This window comes from Strigops habroptila, chromosome 2 (genome assembly GCF_004027225.2).
Source record: "Strigops habroptila isolate Jane chromosome 2, bStrHab1.2.pri, whole genome shotgun sequence".
NCBI classification, from domain to species: domain Eukaryota; kingdom Metazoa; phylum Chordata; class Aves; order Psittaciformes; family Psittacidae; genus Strigops; species Strigops habroptila.
In genome coordinates this window covers 53569966-53590480 of record NC_044278.2, presented here as the reverse complement: position 1 = coordinate 53590480, position 20515 = coordinate 53569966, and positions in this window count along the sequence as shown.

The window sequence follows — 20515 nt, the reverse complement described above, 5'->3', positions numbered from 1 at the left end:
CTTTACAGAAAACGATTTCTTGGAGAATACTTAAAGGTTCTTTCAGACATAAAGAATAACTGTCTGCTGTGACTATCAATCAAACACTAATTAAATGATACAATGAAATTGAGTGACATATAAAACACCTGGTACAAGCTGCTGTGGTGATAGAATGGACAAAAATATTCCTTCTGGCAGACCAAATGAAAAAGCAAAAATCAAATCCCAACATCTTTCTTCTATAGTTACACAAGGTTGGTGTCTTCCATGAGGAATCCTTTTGCTCTTTTATGAAAGAGAGCTTGTGAGAGCTGGGAAACCAAACTTCTTTTCAGAAAAATACTCCTGTATCAATGAAAAAGAATGGTTATGCGCACACCCCCCACAAATATAAACCTTCCTGGCCATGTTGCCTACAAGAGCAGACATCTGCCTTTGCATCTGAAAATGGCCAAATAGTACCAGTTGGCATTTTAGTTGGCAAAATGTGCACAAGTAGGGCACAGACTCTGAACATTTATTAGCCCATTGAAAATGTAATGAAAAATGTGTGCGCATGGGTGGTTTGAAGATATTTAAACCATGATTAAATATAGAATGCCTGTAGTTTAAGAGGCTGTCTCAGTGGACAAATTAACCTTGTAAAAAATCCAGAGCTACTAGGCTGCTTTGTAGCTGTAAAAGAGAGAACAGGCGGCTGGTTGTGCAGGCAACTGAGGACTGTACAGCCAACTGAGTCTGAGGTGTCATAGGGATGGTGCAAATAGAAACGGTGTTTCAGCCTTTTGGTGCCCATGGAAATAAGCAACAAATGCCACTTATGTTGGCTCAAGAAGGAGACCCTGAAGCCCTTACCTTCCTGCAATAAAGTCACAGCCTCCAACAGGGGCTTAAGAATGGGATTTGTAGCTGGTCACTGGGAGCGAAGGGAGGGGCTGGGCCCCTCTTCTGGACGTCAGTGCTTCCCTCCCAACCTGGGATAGACATCTGTGGGAAACTGCAAATTTATAACTTCTACTGTAATCCATCTCTTTGAATACTGGGATTTTGGGAGAGGGGTCGGGAGCAGAAAGGAGAATTGTTGACATACAGCTGACTCTGTGAAAGGGCAGATGTGAACAATAACCACGGTTGCCTCTCATGCAGTAGTCTAGTAATGACAGCGTTTGATCAGGACATGCTGTTCACCAGGTTCCCACCCCTGGGGCAGAAGGTGGGAACCCTCTGGGAACCCCGGAGGTTTGAGGCAGCTCGTTTCCTATCTGTACCTTTGGGCAGCCATGTGTCTGTACAGTCTAAAGAGACAGGAGAAAGGTGCAGAAATAAAATATCCCACTGCCTTCATTTTTTATCACCCCTTTTCTGCCTGTTTCCCCCCGCCCCGATGTTCCTGTTAGACACTTCAGCTTGCTTTCGTGGCTCATGGGGAGTGCACAGTGACACCTTCCCCATCAGAAAGCAGCTGCTGTGCCATGCCCTTGCTAGTTTGCTGAGAGAAAAGCCTGAATAGCGATGTCCAGCACCAGAACCATAAATGCTGCTCTACCTTTTACACTCAGGTGGGGGGCATGCCACACTTCTGGCTGCATGATACAACCGTCAACCACTTCACAAGAGCACAAACGTGTCTGTGTCCCTCAGATCCTAAAAGTTAATGGGCTATCTGCAGTTTGCAGCCACTCAGAACACTGTCGATAAGCCAGAGACTTCTGCATCACATGAAATGCCGTTGCAACACCTTTTTAAGTTATGGGAGCAAATTACTTCATTCTTTTGTTTATTCCTTTGATGTAGGCTTTAAGAAGACGGAATGGCACAATGCTAAATTAATGCAGTGTAATGGTTTTGATGGTAACAAACAATGAAAATAATACAAGCAAAGTGCTTTATACTTAGACTGCAATCTTGTGCTTTTCTCCAAATGCTGCAGCCGGTTTCTGAGATGCAGAAAAATTTCTGCTTCCAGAGGCCTGAAACTATTTTTCAAGACACAAATCAAAATAATTTTCTCTTTCACCCTTTCTTGTGCCTAATGTTTTTCAATTCTATGCAACATTCCTATAAAGTTATTTATAAAGCTTCTCAGCTTCAAACAGCCCTGCAAAAGCATTTTGGCTCTTGCTCAAAACATGTTAAAAAATAAAACACTATTAGACGTGCCCATCAGAAAACTGCAATAGATGTTTAGCTGTTGTGGGTAGTATTGATTTCACTGAAAACCGTGAAGCTAATGATTTATATAAAATCAGTAAAAGCAACTAAAATGAAAAACTGAAATGACAAAGGAAAGTCATCTTTACAGAATGAAGTGATTTCTGTAATAACCTGAAAAAGAAGAAAAGAACATTCCCAGCTGGTTTCAGGTATAGCAAATGTTAATGCAAAGGGCTTGTCAAAGTATGGTTCATTCCTGTCAGTGCATTTGTAAAGGCGGGGTTATTTTTTAAAAAGCTGCCTTTTTTTTATACATGTATATATATATGTAATTTCTTTTTGTTTGTTAAAATTCGAATTTTAAAACATGTTTGTCTGTGAGTTTTGCCCTCTTTCTGCAGTCACTCTTTACTCCCTTCAAGAAAGCAAAATTCAAAGACAAAAATATGAAAATCATGAAAAAAACCTGAGAAGGGTAATTTCAAAAAGCCGTTAAAAATGACCCTCCCACACCAAATCCCTGCTTTCTTTCCCAATATTTGAACTATGAGCATGCAGACCAAAAAATTATTTTAAAAAAATCAGGTTTTGGATAGAAAAAATTGAATGGTTTAGAAAAAATATTAAGGAACTGCAAAATTTCCACTTCATAGAATTTTTTACAATTTTTGGGAACACCATTTTTTGCTGATTTTTTTATTCCTATTGAAATGGTGCAAAAAGCAGATTTTTTAAACTATCTATCTTCTTTTCTTTGTGCTCTAGTGGTGAGCCCTGACATAGCCAGCTAATCAGAGCCCTATTCAGCCAGGCACTGCATGCATTGTGGTAAAGTTGTTTAATTTGTAAATTTTGCAGTAAAATAAGGTGGATTTTTTTCAGATTGGACAGCAAGGGCATAAGAAGGGCAAAACACAAGTCTTTAGAGACCCTCCCAGCAGGCAATTCAAGGGCAACCCTTTATTCAAGGGCAACCCTTTCACTGGCAAATTTAATCATTTAACATCAATCCAATTTGGGTTCTGTTGAATATTAGGAGGGAGCAGTCACTTGTATTATGTGGAGAAAAAGAACTTCCTCCAAGTTAAACTAACTTCACACTTAAAAACAAGAAGTAAATTATTGTGTCCATCCTGTCTGTTTCTAAAAATGCATTCACTTGATGTAGCACCAGTTTACTTGGAATGATTCTGCTTCTAAGAGATATTGCGACACTTGTAAATGGGTGATGTTCTATCACCGTTACTAACCTTACCTAAAAAAAAAAAAATATAATTCTCTTTAATGAGTTTGCAGCTTATTTTTCAAAAGTTTTAGGGAATCTAGTGGTCATGAGGAATCTGTGGGTCTTCACCAATTCTATGTGTCTGAATAGACTGTTGGCATTGGCATTTTCTGGGCAATCTCTACTGCCTTTAATTGACTTTTAGTTGTAATCATTATTCAGTTAATGGAGGAGGGAGGATGGTGTTGTTTGGGTCTTTTTCCTCTTCTAAGACTTCTGTAGAAATGAAATCTGCTTCTGTGCAGAAAGCCAGCATAAGGTGTATTCCTTACTTCATCTTCTTCACTTCCATTCTTCTCCTGCCTTCATCTGATGATAAGCATACAATTTTGTCGATGTATTGGCTTTCTGCTGATCTTTTCCTTAGGGACAACTTTCCTGAATAAAACTTTCGAAAATACAAGCAGGAACAGTCTCATTTCAAGGATCAATGACAATTCAAAAAAGACCAGTAACAAATTATTCTAGGCTGCTTAACTGCATTAGAGAGCATCTGAACCACTGACTCTCTTCAGGTTACTACTTTTTGCGGAATAATTTTACATGTAAGTTATTTTAAATGTGACCTACAGTCTCCCAAAGCACCCCAGGCTCATCTGCCTTTACATTATAAACATCCTGTTTCTTGAAGACAACATAGTTATGCAATTTTTGAACCAGGATGAAAAAGAAAGCATTGAGGCAAATTGCAAATGCGGCTACTGGAGAAAACCTTACACAAAACAAGTAGACCTGATCATGTCAAATGCAAGGCAGTTGTTTGCACACAGGGTCTAAAGTCTAAAATTTGGCAGTGGTAGAAATTGTCTTCTTTCCAAATGTGCCTTTAACATGCAGTCTGTTTCTCTATATAGAAGACATTAGCATGTGTCTAGCCTCAAGAAAATGATACAGGGGAACTTGGATATTCAGTGCAAACTATTTTTTGACGCTGCAAAGGTCTAGGATTTTTTTGGCACCAAAGTACTGCTACGCTACCCTGTGATTTGCTTTTTCCCCTCAGTAATTCACAGTGACAGACTCCTAAACAGAATTACATTCCCCTAAGCAGTTTCCTGTGCTCTGGAGATGGGCAGGACAGCACAGACAATAAGGAAACATGACTGGAATACAGACATGGCTGTCCTCATTGTTCGGCATCCACACAGAGATAGGTGTTCAGCCTTTCTTCCAACAGTGAAACCCCCTGTGCTCTGCCTGCATTTCATTTCTGAGGTAAAACCAGTAGGTTTGAGAACACGCATAAAAGGGGAAACAGATTTAGAGAAGAAACCCTGAACAAACCACTGTTTCTCAGAGGCTGAAGTTTGCTATTCTCATGAGATTGAACCTTTAAGGCAGCTCAGCTATTTCACAAGCCTATTGTTGCTATGCCAGAATACTTCCATTGTGGGCACATATTTTATCCAGTCTAACCCCTTCTGTCTGTGCTATGAATTCATAAATGAGAAGCAATACACCTTTTTAAAGAGCTTCAGAATAGAAAGTCTTACTGTCACACATGGCTGTAATAGAACAAAAACCTTTTTTAGAGCATCAAACCTGATGTGGGGGAAAAAAGATCCATTGTCTTTTAGGCACAGAATGGTTAACATATAGCCTGGAACATGCCATAGATACCTTCCTGGAAAATCAGTGTGTCTGTAGGGAAGGTAACTGTGTAGTTTTATGTCATTTACATATGCAAACACTTTTCATGGCTTTGAGAAGGAAGAAAAGGATAAGCTTGCAGATATCAGAAGTCCCCGTGTGACACTCATAGGCATCCATTATTAAAGAACCATTACATGTTTTGTGTCATTTGGGATATATGTTCCCTGGTTTGTACATGCCATATAAACAGAATGTGGTATCGCAGTAACAGATTATGCACTGGTATAGCTCCATTCACTTTGATGGCAGGACTTGCCATTTATAAAATGATAAGAGAGGTCAAACTCTGCCTCAAATCTTTTCCTTCCCAATTTAAGATGTTGCAGTGTTTTCATGGTGCTGGCCAACTATCTGAGAGAGAGGCAAGATGTACAACAGGGAATTCATAATTAGCCTCTGGGCTTTCTTTAATCATCAAAAACTCTTTCTGAAGAAATTGGATTTTTCCTTTTTGCAGAAGCAGAAGGATCTGATTCTGCTTATAAAATGTGTAAGACTGTGCTTCATTAATTTATTTTCCTTTTTCTTACATTTTTTTTCATGCTTCAGCATAAGATTCAAATGTGAGCTTTCTTTTGGTCAGATAACTATCGGTTGTATTGCAATGGCATGGAAAGGTGACACATGGAAAAAAAGAACAGGACTGGTGTAATTGGCACTGAAGCACCTTCCACAGGGAGAGGATTAACAGAAACCTCTGAGATAGATATCTGGTTTTGGATAGAGAACATGAAGCCAGGCTCCCAGGCCCAGGTCTGACAAAAAGGTCAGTTTTGAGGACCTTGGTCCTCCAGAGTTGAATCCAGGACTTTGAGTAAGCCTCTGTCATGCGGAAAATTTGGTACCTTACGAAAGAAAACAAAAAGTTCATTTGAGCCAGAAGCAGTCTAAAAGTCTGCATGAATGAAATGTTGAACCTCATCTCCCGAATACTTTATTCAGCTCTGCATTGAGCTCTGTTCCAGATATGCAGCCCAGAAGACTGTCCTGAGGTTGAATGCTGTAACCCTTTACTTCAAAATGATAAGGCACAGTGCTAGATTTGTATGGTGAATGCAATGCAAGGCTAAACTTTTTTTTTTTATATAATGCTGGAGTTCTTAGAGCCTTGATTCTGGAGTGTCTCATCTAGAGTAAAGGTTAGGCAGGACAGATCTGCTGTTGTATTAACAATAAAAAACTCAAGAAGCATGGGCTAAGTTTTGACTGTTCTTAGCATACTTTTCCCCTCCTTGCTCCGGATCTAATGACCAACTGAAGATAGGATACAAAAAGAGGTATGGCAAGTTAGAATCTATGATTTCTTTTCTTGAATGAGTGGACCCAAAGCCACACTTTACCTGGCCAACAGAATTTTATATGAGTTCTGTGTCTTTAGCTGCAAGCTGTCCACTCCCCTTCTTCCCCTCCCTCCCCCTCCTTCCCTCTCCTCTCCTTCTTTCTCCTCTCTTCTTCTCTCCTCTCCTTTCCTTAAGGACAGCCTGACATCAGGCTAATCAGCAGAGACATGTGGACTTCATAGTCTCCGTGGGCACTTCAGAGTGGAAGGGACCTCTTCAGGTCATCTTGTCCAACCCTCTGCTCAAAGCAGGGTGAACTGCTGATCAAGGTTGCTCAGGCTTTGTCCGGCCCAGGTTAGAGTAGCTCCAAGCCTCTCTGGGCAGCCTGGTCCATCTCAGAAAGTCACATACTCCTTGGTCCTGTCAAGATACACTAGGTCTGCTCTGAGACTGCCTGCCTGTCTCCTTGGTGAGATTCATCCTGCCTAAGGCTGAATGTCTGATCTTGAGCTCAGAAGCCTTCAGTCTGTGACAAAGAAATAGGTGCCTGTAAAAGTGAATTGTGTGCCACTCTCTCCCATGATTATAGAGGTAGCAGCTGGCAGAGTTGCTATTTAACTCTTAGAGGAAAGCTCCTTTCCCAGGTTCAGGGGTTTTGACCTTGGCCAAATGAGAGGAAGACACCAAGCACTTCAGCTTGCTTGAGAGCAGAATGTGGGCAGAGACATAATTCAAGGTGGCTGAGGAACTTCTAAGCTATTTCAGTGGAGCAAATGGCAGCAAATTGGAGGAGAGGATCTCAGGATCATGGTTCTGAGCTAAAATTGAAATCTGAAAAAAAAACAAACTGACCCAGCGTTGAGCTGTAGTTTGCTTCACCATGTTTAATTAAATAACTGTTAGTCACTGAAGCTGCATTTTTTTTCTCGGTCTTAGAGGCACAGATCCAGAGAGAATGTTTGCTTCAGTTCTTTCTTTCAAAGATTATGCTAAGATTAGGATAGTCATTTACAAATGCATCAAGCAAACAGAACATGTGAGGAATTTACTTCTAAGACAAACAGGAGGTCAGGAATAATCAGAACCTCTCACTTTCTTCCATTAAAATAGTGAGAAGCAGAAGGTGTTGCTCTCCAGGTAGCAATGTCTAAAGCAGCCTTTCAAAACAAATAGAAGGTTTCTGCTTGTTTACTCCATTCTCTTCAAGTTGCTTAGCTGGGATTATATTCTGTTTTCTTCTGCAGCTGCCTTCTCCACAGTCAGTCTTTTCCCTGAGGATTTCCTTTCTTCTTCACAGCTTGCATCATTCATATTTCATTATCCCACTTTCTGCTAGAAATTGCTCTGTCCTATCTCTTGCAACGTTCCTTAGCTGGCTTATTTCTCTTCTGCTTTTGTTTTCTGCTCTGCCTTTTCCCACTTTCCTATTGCAATTTGCCCTTGGTGAACTCCTGCCTAACTAACTACTGCACCTAAACATGGCTGGAGAAGATCTCCCTCTGGGACACTGCAAAGACTCTATGGTGAGTGACAGAGTTACTGAACTTCAGAGGATGGTTCCAGTAGGACCCTAAAATTTAGAAGCAAGCTGGGTGAGTAGGACTAGCATTTCTTCTCTTACGGATTTTTTGAAGTTTAATCCCTTCATTCTGCTCTCTTCCAGTTGTATCCTCTGGCTTTCTCCAGATCTTTTCCTCTAACAGTTCTTACATCCTTTTAAGCCTGCACGGACAGCAAAGCCCCTCTCAAACTTGGATTGGTTTGAACACCCCACACCCAAACAAAACGCCTTCCTTCTTTGAAGCATTTCTGTTTCAGAGCTTCATCTCTGGCCCTGCAGCAATTCTGGGACACTGCAGGAGAGCAGTCTCTGTACTCTGTGCTACACTTCCTGCATTGGAAATGTAACCTGGATGCAGCAAGAGCATATTCTGGTCTTCCCAGGTTCATGTAGAAGTCAGGTACAGAAGTAAAGCCTGCTCCATTGATTTTCGCTCTGCCAAATGCCATCTATCTTGCCCAGCTTTAGGAGTGATCCAAACTCCCATGTCTGCTCCTGAGGCTTTCTTGTTGTGCTTCCACTCACAGCAAAACTTAAAAAGGCAAAGGTTATCTCCAAAAAATGTCCTCTTGTCTGAACTCATATGACCTGTGCTGACAAACAGCAGCTTAGCACTCTCTACCCTCATCCTTGCACACAAACCTGTGGAAGGTGATCAGGGACACCAGGAGCTCCCTGTCAGCCCAAGCTTCCCAGAGTCCCTGTTGGCAGCACAACTTGCTCACAGTTATCTGCACATCATCAGCCATTTCTGAGAACACAATATCAAGAAACTAATCTACCATGTATCAGGAAGTGTGGGAGGGGAAGAGGTATTTTTATTTAAAATTAGCCAAAAAAGTCCTCAGATCTGCTTGACTGCAGTCAGTACGAAAGCTGAAGGAGTTTAACCATGGGAGGTTTCCCCAGTTCTTGGAAGAAAGAGCACCAGGGATGCACAGCATCACGTATGGCTGCTGGAGAGCTTCGAGCCCTGAAAGAATCACCTGTGATGTGGTCAAGACAAATATGTCAAAACCTGTGTTGTGTGGGCATGGATTTAAAGCACTCAAAACCACGATGAGAGGGGATCTCATTAATGCATACAAATACCTGAAAGGAAGGTGCCAAGAGGATGGTGCCAGACTCTTTTCAGTGGTGCCCAGCGACAGGACGAGGGGTAACGGCCATAAATTAAAACACAAGTTTCACCTCAACATGAGGCAGAACACTGGAACAGGCTGCCCAGGAGGGCCGTGGAGTCTCCCTCTCCTCCCTCTCTGGAGACATTCAAAACCTGTGTAACCTGCTCTAGGTGGCCCTGCCATCGGCAGGGGGGTTGGACCGGATGATGTTCCAACCCTAGTGATTCTGTGATTCTGTGATGTGAAACCAGACTCTACTCCCCCTGCCCTCCTTCCCACCTCACCCCCCTAATCCACCTTCTTTTTTTTTTAAGTAAGAGGAGCTATCCATGCTGTGAACACTTCAAGGAAAATTAATTCAGACACTTATCTGTTTACAGACTGCATACAGGTATAAGGAATGAAAAATTGCCACAGAGAAAGGCTAGACACCTGTTTGAGAGCAGCCTTTTAGCATGCTAGAAATCAAATTCCCTTGGAAAGAGAGGGATCTCCAAAGCAGCAGTAGGGGATTCCTCTGTTCCTTCATTATACTTGGGCGCTGAGCTACGGCACAAGCCTTTCCTGTGGTTTGAAGCTAGTGTCTTAATTGCTTCCTGAATTCCACTTATTATAGGAGCCTTGATTAATTTCTCCTTTCTTTCGCAACTCTAGACAGTGCAAGAAGTCTTTGCTAGTGGCAGGCTTGCCTAGGGCTGTCATTCCTAAAAACCCTTCAACAATCTTCTTAAGTAACCAGCATTCACCAGAAGGCAAACTGCACTCTCTAGAAATCCATGATATTAAACATTTCAAGGAATTTAAGTTTCCAAGCAGTCACTGTCCCTGCTCTAATGGGACTCCAGTTTTAAAAATACTTCAACTTCTTGAATCCCCCTAAACCTGTTAAAACTATTCATTGGACATAACCTCAGATGATAAGAAAATTTCGATTTCTGATCAGCCTAATTCATTCATCACTGAATTATTCCTCTCTGTGCCACAACCACTGTCTTTCGGCTCAAACAGTGCTTTTTCCCCACGGTGTTTTTAGAGAAGAGCTAGAGTCACTCTTGAGAGAAACAGAACCTGAGGTGTCTTACAGAGAGATTCCTGTACCCACAGGCTTGGGATGTATTTAGACAACTAACATATGGGTCTCGCCTAACACAGGTGGTGTTTGTAATTATAGCTGTCTCCTGTTCTGTTAGAGGGGAAGGGAGGAGAAGCAGTACACAAAAGAGTGCAATGGCCATCCCTTCCAACAGTTTTTAGCTTATGTATTAGTTTCATGATTATGCGATGTTTGTGTTTCTATCACTTTTGATTGCTCTTGGTGTCTCCTGGTGTTCCTTTCCATGCTCAGCGCAATAGGGAGGATTTCTAATGCCCAGGGAGAGAGGTGTCATGCAGCCCTTGACCAGCCACTGCTCTGTGCTGCTTTCCCATGGATGAACAAATTATCTCAGATCTGGCTGCTCCAGCACAGCACCCTAGCAGGACATTTCCTGGTCTTCTTCTTAATGAGTATGAATTAGCAAGGTTCAGATTTGAAACCAAACCAAACAACTAAAACCTCTAAAATAAGACAGGGATGAAGACCAGAATATCAAAATATCCCACCAGAAATACTCCTGCTCGGGACTTGCCCAACTTTAGTAGTGCTTCAACTCACTGGAAGCCTCCCTGTCTCACCTCAGGTGCGCAGAAATCTGCTTCTGTGCACAGCTAGGACCTTCTCCATCTTGACAGTTGGTGTTTGCTCCTATATGAACTCTCTTATCTAGGAACAAGCCAGATCCATGCTTAAATGGTGACTGGAAGAAGGGTAATATAACCCCCATTTTCAAGAAGGGGAAGGTGGAAGACCCGGGGAACTACAGACCAGTCAGCTTCACCTCTGTGCCTGGCAAAATCTTGGAGCAGTTTCTCCTGGAAAACATGCTAAGGCACATGAAAAACAACGAGGTGGTTGGTGACAGCCAACATGGCTTCACTAAGGGGAAATCCTGCCTGACCAATTTGGTGGCCTTCTATGATGGAGCCACGGAACTGATGGACAGGGGTAGAGCAGTTGACGTCATCTACCTGGACTCGTGCAAAGCATTCAACGCTGTCCCTCATGACATCCTTGTCTCTAAATTGGAGAGACATCAATTTGATAGACGGACCACTCGGTGGATAAAAAACTGGCTCGATGGCCGCAAGCGAAGAGTTGTGGTAAATGGCTCGATATCCAGTTGGAAACCTGTAACGAGTGGTGTCCCTCAGGGATCGGTGTTGGGACCAGTCCTGTTCAACATCTTTGTCGGCGACATGGACAGTGAAATCGAGTGCACCCTCAGCAAGTTTGCCGATGACACCAAGCTGTGTGGTTCAGTTGATACGCTGGAGGGAAGGGATGCCATCCAGAGGGACCTTGACATGCTTGTGAGGTGGGCTGATGCCAACCTTATGAAGTTCAACCAAGCCAAGTGTAAGGTCCTACACCTGGGTCAGGGCAATCCCAGGCACTGCTACAGACTGGGCAGAGAAGAGATTCAGAGCAGCCCTGCAGAGAAGGACTTGGGGGTGTTGGTTGATGAGAAGCTTAACATGAGCCGGCTTCAGTGTGCGCTCGCGCGCTCGCAGCCCAAAAAGCCAACCGTATCCTGGGCTGCATCAAAAGAAGCGTGACCAGCAGACCAAAGGAGGTGATCCTGCCCCTCTACTCTGCTCTCGTGAGACCTCACTTGGAGTACTGTGTACAGTTCTGGTGTCCTCAACATAAAAAGGACATGCAGCTGTTGGAGCGAGTCCAGAGGAAGGCCACGAGGATGATAAGAGGGCTGGAGCACCTCCCGTATGAAGACAGGCTGAGAAAGTTGGGGCTGTTCAGCCTGGAGAAGAGAAGGCTGCGTGGTGACCTCATAGCAGCCTTCCAGTATCTGAAGGGGATCTATAAGGATGCTGGGGAGGGACTCTTCCTTAGGGACTGTAGTGGTAGGACAAGGGGTAATGGGTTCAAACTTCAACAGGGGAAGTTTAGATTAGATATAAGGAAGAAGTTCTTTACAGTGAGGGTGGTGAAGCACTGGAATGGGTTGCCCAGGGAGGTTGTGGATGCTCCATCCCTGGCGGTGTTCAAGGCCAGGTTGGACAGAGCCTTGGATGACATGGTTTAGGGCAAGGTGTCCCTGCCCATGACAGGGGGCTTGGAACTAGATGATCTTAAGGTCCTTTCCAACCCTTACTATTCTATGATTCTATGATTCTATGATTCTAAATCATCACACAATCTGAACCGTATTCTGTACTCTGAGTTCTTGTAAGACCTTCTTGTAGGGCTGGGACCCCCACAACAGGCACTGTGACTGCTTTGTTTGTAAAATACCAAGGTCTTCAGTGCTAAGGGAATGAGTCAGGTGTCTGCGCCCCGCCTCCCTCCCCTAATTAATCTCCCTCTTTTCAGGTGCATGCACAAGTAGAGGGCTTAGCTGCTCTGGGTGGGCAGTCTCCTCTTTCGCAGCCAGCACTGAAGCTCTGCCAAGCTGCAGAGGCACGGATCCAGGAGAAAAGCAAAGCAGTAAGCCTAAGCCTCTGCAGCCTCCTGAACACACACTCACCTGCAGCAGAGATGCCAGCCCTGCTCCTTTCTCCAGTCCAGAGTATTATCTCAGCCCATGTTTAATTTAAACATGTGCTTACTTTCAGTGTTACTAAGAGCACTTGCATGCTTCATTACCCACATCTTGCCCCATCAGCTTCACCGTGTTTTTAGAACATCTACAGAGCAGCTTTTTCTATTTTTGTTTCATCTCAAGTAGCAGCCAAGCCACGTAAATCCATGAAAACATATCCCACCCCTCAGTTTCCTCTGCACAACTATCTCCATCCCCTGGGATTGAAAGCTCATGCCTTCTTTGGCTAAGAAGACTCCCTCAGGCCCATAGCTGTCAGTCAACCTTTCTCTCAAGCTACCTAATTGATTAACATAAAGAAGTTAAACTGAGAGCCATTAGTCTCAAGATCAGTACTTATATTTTTTCAGGCCACGGAATGATTTATGAGCCACAAGCCCGCCTGTTACTTCCCACAGCTATACCACCTGGTGTGGAGAATGACATGGACCTCATCTCACTCCTGTTTGTGAGCTCCTGACAGCCACAGTACAGGTTCATCTCAAATACACAAGTAATTGTCAACTGTGTTTCGTAACTCTGTGCATCTTGGAGAAGGTAGATGGAAGAGATGGCATGAGGAAACTATTGTTTTGCCTGACAAAGGGGAGGTGAAAGGCAGGCCAGCTGTAGGTAATCAGGGTGGAAAGCTGCTGCTGTGCTATTTTAGAATGGGCAATTTGCAATCGGGAGAGACATTTTTCCTGTCCTCTGCCAGCTGGAGGCTCTTCGCAAAGTGGTTATGTTTTTAGAAGCTAAACAAATTCATCTTCCTTATTTTTCCCCAGAGTTTTGGATTTTACCTCAAGAGGTTTGATCTAAAGCTGTTTATCACATCTGACTAACAAAAGACTTATTAAAAATGAAAAAGGACACAAGAAAAATAAGTACAAGTTCATCTGTATTCAGCAAATCAACTACTTTTTGAGCATATGAAATCTAAGTGGTTCTGAATTTCTTTATTTCCCATTCGTGAAAATAAACAATTCTACACTGACATACAGTTACCACTCCAGTTTATGTGCCTGTAAAGAAGTGCAGAGCTTTGAGTTGTCTTGTAGCACTGTACATAATCAAGAGCTTGCAAATACTAGTTATTGTATTTATAATACTCTGACAAGGAGACCATTCCCATGTCTTCTTCCAAAACTCTATGCCTCGTCATAATTTTGATGTATAGTTTGAACTTGTGGTATATGACTGTTCAGCAATATAAGGCTAGTTTTGGGTTTCTATTTTAATAATATATTTTAATGTCTCTATTATTTTCCTCTGGACATTATGCAGACACAATAATTTTCTGATTAAAATGTCTTTAACTAAAAGGCTTAAAGTTTAAACATATCTTTGGGCTACTGTCGGTGTTTATGACAAACTTTCAAACACGGAGACCATTTGGCTTGGTCTTTATTACAGATAAAAATTAGCCCTCCAGCTTGTGCTGTGCTTTATACCCACTGTGTTGTGATTTCAAAACCCTTTTGTCACCTGTCCACAGGTAGCACAACACACTGTAGCACCGAGTCAGTAAAGCACATGCAGAAATTTGAGCACATGCTTGAAAGCAATTTATTTAGAATATGCTCAAGCACACAGTTTTATACTAATGTGTTTTGCTGAACTGATGTGATGAATAGTCTAACTGCAGTGTCCCAAAACATGTGCTCTCAGGAGAATTAGGTCATGTAGCTTTACAGAAATTTAGGGAATGGAAAAAATGACAAATTCAGTCTAACTTATTACCCAGACCTTTTCATTTGCCTTAGAAGAACGCAAGATAGGAAAGTATTCGCAAAACATTCATAAAACTACTTTGCAGATATTCAAATCTGAAGGTTGTTTTTTAGATGACCACAGTACTCCCTCCTGACCATGAAGCCTCTGAAATAAAACAAAAATTATTTTGCATGAATTTGACAATGAATTAAGAAGATGATATTTCAAAACAGAGCAACACCCAGAATTTGACCTTTTCAGCCGTACTGAAAACAGCAGCCACTTTGTGTTACCAGCTATTGTGAAATGAAGATTGAACATGAACAGAAACTATGTCTTTCATTTTAAGAAGAGGTAAGTCACACCTCCTAACAGATGGGACCAAATTTCCAAAGTTCTGTGACTCTGAGAGCTACTCTTCAAGGACATATTCAAAACTGAGATATAGAATCATAGAATCATTTTGGCTGGAAAAGACCTTTGAGTCCAACCATTAGCCCAGCAATTCCAAGTCCACCACTAAAGCATGCCCAGAAGTGCCGCATCTACGCATCTTGTAAGTACCTCCATGGGTAGTGACTCAATCACTTCCCTGGGCAGCCTGTTCCAATGCTAGACAACCCTTTCAGTGAAGAAATTTTTTCTTAAATTTCTTCTTAACATCCAATCTTCTTAAACATCCAATCTTAAAAACCCCAATGAACACACCAGGGATATGAAGTGCTTGGCCTAATAACAAAATTTGGCCAACTGCTCTCTCATTTTTGCACTTTTCCAATAGAAGCACATTGCTGTTAATTTCCTTCTCCTGTTTGCTTTTTATGCAGCCTTCACAGCTGAAAAAAGTGGTGGAGGGAGAGGAGATGATTGATAGAAAAAAATCAAACATATGTGCTGTATCTTCCTTTCTGGGTCTTCACGGGCCCCAGCAGTGTGATGCAGAAGGAAAATTTCTGTGTGATGAGTCCTGTCCTACAGTTCAAGTCATCATAGAATCATAGAATCATAGAATAGTTAGTACTGGAAAGGACCTTAAAATAGTCTAGTTCCAACCACCCCTGCCATGGGCAGGGACACCTCGCACTAAACCATGTTGCCCAAGGCTCTGTCCAACCTGGCATTGAACACCGCCAGGGATGGAGCATCCACAACTTCCTTGGGCAACCCATTCCAGTGCTTCACCACCTTCACATTAAAGAACTTCTTCCTTATATCTAATCTAAGCTTAATTCATCTTCATCAACAGAAAAATCTCTTCAAAATGCAACTGCTAAAGAGGTAGAATTTTATTTTCAGAACAGAAAGACAGACATGTTTTTCACTAAAGGCCTCTTCCCTGAGCTTGTTTAAAGAAACTACTTCACTGCAAAATGGTGCACTGTCTACAGTGAAATAGCTTGAGGAACATAGCCATATTGGTCCAGATCACTTCAAACTTGAATATAATTTTTCTGTTTACAAGGTATTAAAAAAACCCTAGTCTGCTGCTCTTTTTCATGTTCTGGAAAACTGAGTATTTAAAATTTTTAAAATTGATATTTCCATCACCTCTTTAACGTTATTTGTGTTAAACCTTTTTATTAAACCATTTTGATTTTCTAAAAGAAATATTTCAGAAATTGTGTTCTGCAGGAAATACCCGCATCCTGCTTTTTTTGTTCAGATGCAGGATGAGAGCTGTATTTTTCAGTATTTCCTGGAGAATGAGCTGGTGGTAAAATGCTTTCTGTTCTACAAGAAGGCTGCTGATATATGCAGTAACAGCAATTGTGTATTAAATAAATGTGGTATGAAATGTGGTTTAGAGTCCCATAAAACAGATGGTAATGATTCTCATCCTAACTAGCAGAGAAGCCTTGAATTGTGGGTTGAATTTTATGTCCAGGAATAAGACCCAGCAGGACAAGAGGGAGTTATGATGTTGTGATCACAACTGGTGTGCCAAGCAGATGCATGGAACAAAACGCATTTCCATTAGCTTTAGTGGAAATCTCCCTCCTGCACAGAGGGTCGCATAAAGAAATTGATTATGAGAGGCAAAGAGGGGTTAAAAATGAAGATGAAGAAATAGTATTAGGTTTAAAAAAAAAAAAAAAAAAATCTCTGAGAACCTAATCTGCTTTTCTAAATCACTGCTAGAGCCAAGGTTTGGAGCCAACTTGATGAAGCTTCAGTACTGTGCTGAAGTACAGTGTAATTGCCAGGGATCTCTTCACCTCACAGGTGCAAAGCAACATGCATTTATACAGCTAATCCTGGCTGGGATGAGAGAGAAATATCTTTTGGGAGATTCTGTCAGAGAGATAAATAACAGAAATAATTTCTAAAACAAATGAAATGATTTATTTGGTGAAATCAGTCATGTTCCAGATAAGGCAGGTCACTGCGTACTATTTTATCTATGGCTTAAATTGCTGAACTATGGCATTTCGTCCTGACGTCAGTGCTCTGACTCTCGGTCCCTATCGCACCTCCTGACTCAATAGCTCCAGAATCCTCTTTAGTGCAGATTTAGGGCCTTAACAGAGGAAACAAATCACAACAAAAGAAGCATTCAGAGTTCTATTAGATCATACATCTTGAAAAAAACAATGTGGACTGCATTTATGGGATAAGACTTTGTGAGTATGAAAAAGGGTTATAGACTCTCTGAATCTGAGCTTCTCTGTGATGCTTCAGGAAAGAAGATCCATATGGCCTTAGAGTGTTTAGGAACAGATAAAAAAAATCATCTGACTAGTGAGGTTATATTACCTGTGTATATCAAAATCAGCTGTTGAGATCTCAAAAACAGGAGGGAAATTGAAAAATTGGATGAGATTCATAAACAGATTAGAAAATGATTACAACAGGTAAAGATTCAAAGAGCTTAATCAAACTAGGTTATCAAAAATATGCCAAAAGACAACTTCTCTGCCTGGCTGTCTTCACTGGGATCAGAACACAGGTTCTTCAAACCAGGAGGTGAAAATGTAACTAGATCAAACAGCTGGGACATGAAAAGCTACTCCAATTCAGATGTGAAATAAAGCTCAGGTTTTTAAGCTGAGGGCAATTTATGGGTGGAAAGAACATATTCATATTATGCTGTATGCTTGCTGGAAAATTTCAAACATGAACTAATGACTATTGAGAAGAGACGATCCAGTTCAAATCGGAATTAGCTGATCTTTGTTCAGAAGATCAAACTGTAAGATTTCTACGGTGCCTTAGCTACTGAGCTAAAAAACAATGAAAACAAATAAGCAAAAAAAAAAAAAAAAAAAAAATCCCAGAAAAGAGAGCCTTTATTCTTAGGCAGTGTGACTGCATGTAGAGCTGGCTGAACCAACAAGAGCTCAACAGCTAGTAAACCTCTGGACTGATTGTCTATTTTCCCTCTCTAGCTAGTCAGAGAGATGGCATCATGACTCATTTCACACTCAATAGGTCAGAGGAAATGTCCCATAGAAGTATTATACTCACTGACCACAGATGGAGCCTGACTGCCTTAAACTATCCTGCTTTTAGGTGATTTATTTTAAGTGGGATGAATGCTACTCTCTTCTCTCAATATACCATATCAGCAGAATTTTTAGACTGCACATTTTTTTACATTAATCTCTTTGAGACAAAATATCTTTAATATATCAATAGAAGCATGAAGGTGCTTTCACTCCAGAGATAATGTTCTGAGACATTATCAAATTTAAATAATACAAGGTTTTTATAGCTTCTTCTGCTATTAAGTTGCGTATCTTTCGACAGTGATTCAGGGATGTCTCATTAACTTCAGCAGAGCTGTACAATGTATTCAAGGGAAAAGTTCTGTGCAAATATTTTACATTAACTTTCTTGAGCACGGTCTTACTTTTCTTGTAAAGAACTGACATTGTCTTAAAGGGAAGTTTATCTCAGAAAAGAATGTAGGATTTGGCCCTTTGCTATGCTGGAATTCTTAAAAAAGAATTTGTTGGGGTTTTTTTCCTTCTGTATTGTCAAAAAAGCCTTAGATGTACCACAGATCTTGGATATATGCAGATCAATATGGACTAAATAATGAATTCCATAAATGTAGGAAAGCTGGAACAAATCTTGTTACTAGTTTCAGAAATGCGAAGATAAATAATAGATTAAATGGATCTGCTTGATGTTACTTGAGCTCATTTTGACAGTTCAAGTGATGCAAAGATAGAGAGGAAGGCCATATTTGTTGTTCTGTGTTCTGGAAAGAACATAAGCCTGCTTACTACCTTAATGTGTCTTGTATTCTGTCTGTGAAGAGGTTACATGGTTTAATATCATTCAAAAAGTGCCATAGCCTGGTTTCCCCCCACTTCTTTCTCCCTTCCCCCCGCCTCCTTTTTCTTTTGCTTTTCTGGGATTAGGAAGTCTTTCACTTTAGAATGATTGGTTTCGATCTAGACAGCGTTTATCTAAATAAATGATGGTCACTGTTCTTTTTTGGCTTTTCTTGATTGCTTCTGTGAAAGGAATTCATGGCTCAGGTCTATTTCCAAAGGGAGAGATGCTAACAAGGGCTATGGGTATAGAATAAAAGCAAATAACTACATTTATCTAGAAACAGCACTGTTGATCACCAGTCTGTTTTCTTCCTGACAGTGATCACAGCATTGTCAATGTCACCACAGTGGGCTGCTGAAAAACAGTGTTTTTCTTTTAAAAAGGAATAAAACTCCCTTCAAAAAATGTTCATAATAATGGCTTATCTGTCTTGCCTGACCTGATGTTGTGCCATACATTTCACTTTTGCACTGACTTCTCCAGCTATTGCAGATTGGTCAATGACCTCAGCCTTCGCTGTCTTAAAATCATGTGTTTTTATCTTATCTGTGACAGATTTTATGTTAACTTCACTGGAATATGATTTTGTCTTTCCATGGGGGCAGCTGGAGCATAATCATGTCATATAATGAGCAAGGACAGTCTAACACCAGAAATGTACAAGATCCAAAGCTTGCACTTAGACAGCTTCTTTAGTTTGAGGATTTAAGTTTTGTTTTGTTCTAGCTAAGGCAAACACTACTATGCATTTGGAAGAGGCAGGAGCAAGCCTGATGACCTTCTGTTTCTATGCTATATCGCTTCTCACTGTGTACTAAAGTAATTGATAGTTGTGTGAAAAATGAACTATAAAGTTTAAATATTTATAAAATATCATTGTGGAAGTGCGGCTAGAGGTTCCACATTTAGGGCTTAAAATCAATTTTGAGCTGGAAGTGAGGATGCAGCTACTTTATTATGTGTGAATAACAGTGTATTCACACATGAATTACAGCACTTACTCTTTCAGCACATAATTAATTTCCCCACAGTTTACAAATAAACTAGTTAATTAATGAAAAAGTTAACATTTTTCCTAAGAAACTTAGGGCTCTTTGTCAGCACATTATTTCTTTCCTGGGCAAGTTTATTGTTTAAATAATATTGTCTTATCAAATTTCTAGATAACTTCATTCATTGCAGTAAGATCTATAATATTTATTTGAACTATCCTTCAAAACAGTGTTGATCTTTTTTTGTCCCTTTTAAAGATTTTTTTGTCCCCACAGAAGCTGAAAAAGAAAAGCAACCTCTTTTTAAATAGGTATAAAAAATATTCATTTGAAACGCTTTCAGTTCCTCATCAAGGGCATGGTGGCCCTTAGATGATGCTTCTGTTGGTCTCACACTTGAACTGGACAGTAGATTTTGTGTGCCTTTTTGAGACGAGGAAAAGGCACCTAGATTTTTTATTTAACATTAGCTTGGCGGAGTACTGGCATGAAAATATCCATTTTAGAAGTTGTGAGCAATGGGTCATTCTCATACTAATCAAAATAAGTGCTATCACTCTGGACGTGAGGAAGAATCTAAGTATGACTTCACTGTGACTTATCTACTTTGCATAGAAGCCAACCTGGCCTCCTCGCCAGGTGTCTTTTCAGAAGCATTTTTTCATTATCTTCAGATATCAGATCTATGTGCTCCAATATGTAATTACTCTCACAGAGAGACAATCTGATATCACATTAATTTGTCTAACTTCAATCTGCAATTACTGGAGCTTGTTTTGCCTTTCTTTGCAAAGTTAAAAAGCTCTTTGGTATTTTTTTCTATATGTATGCACCTACTGCAAGGAC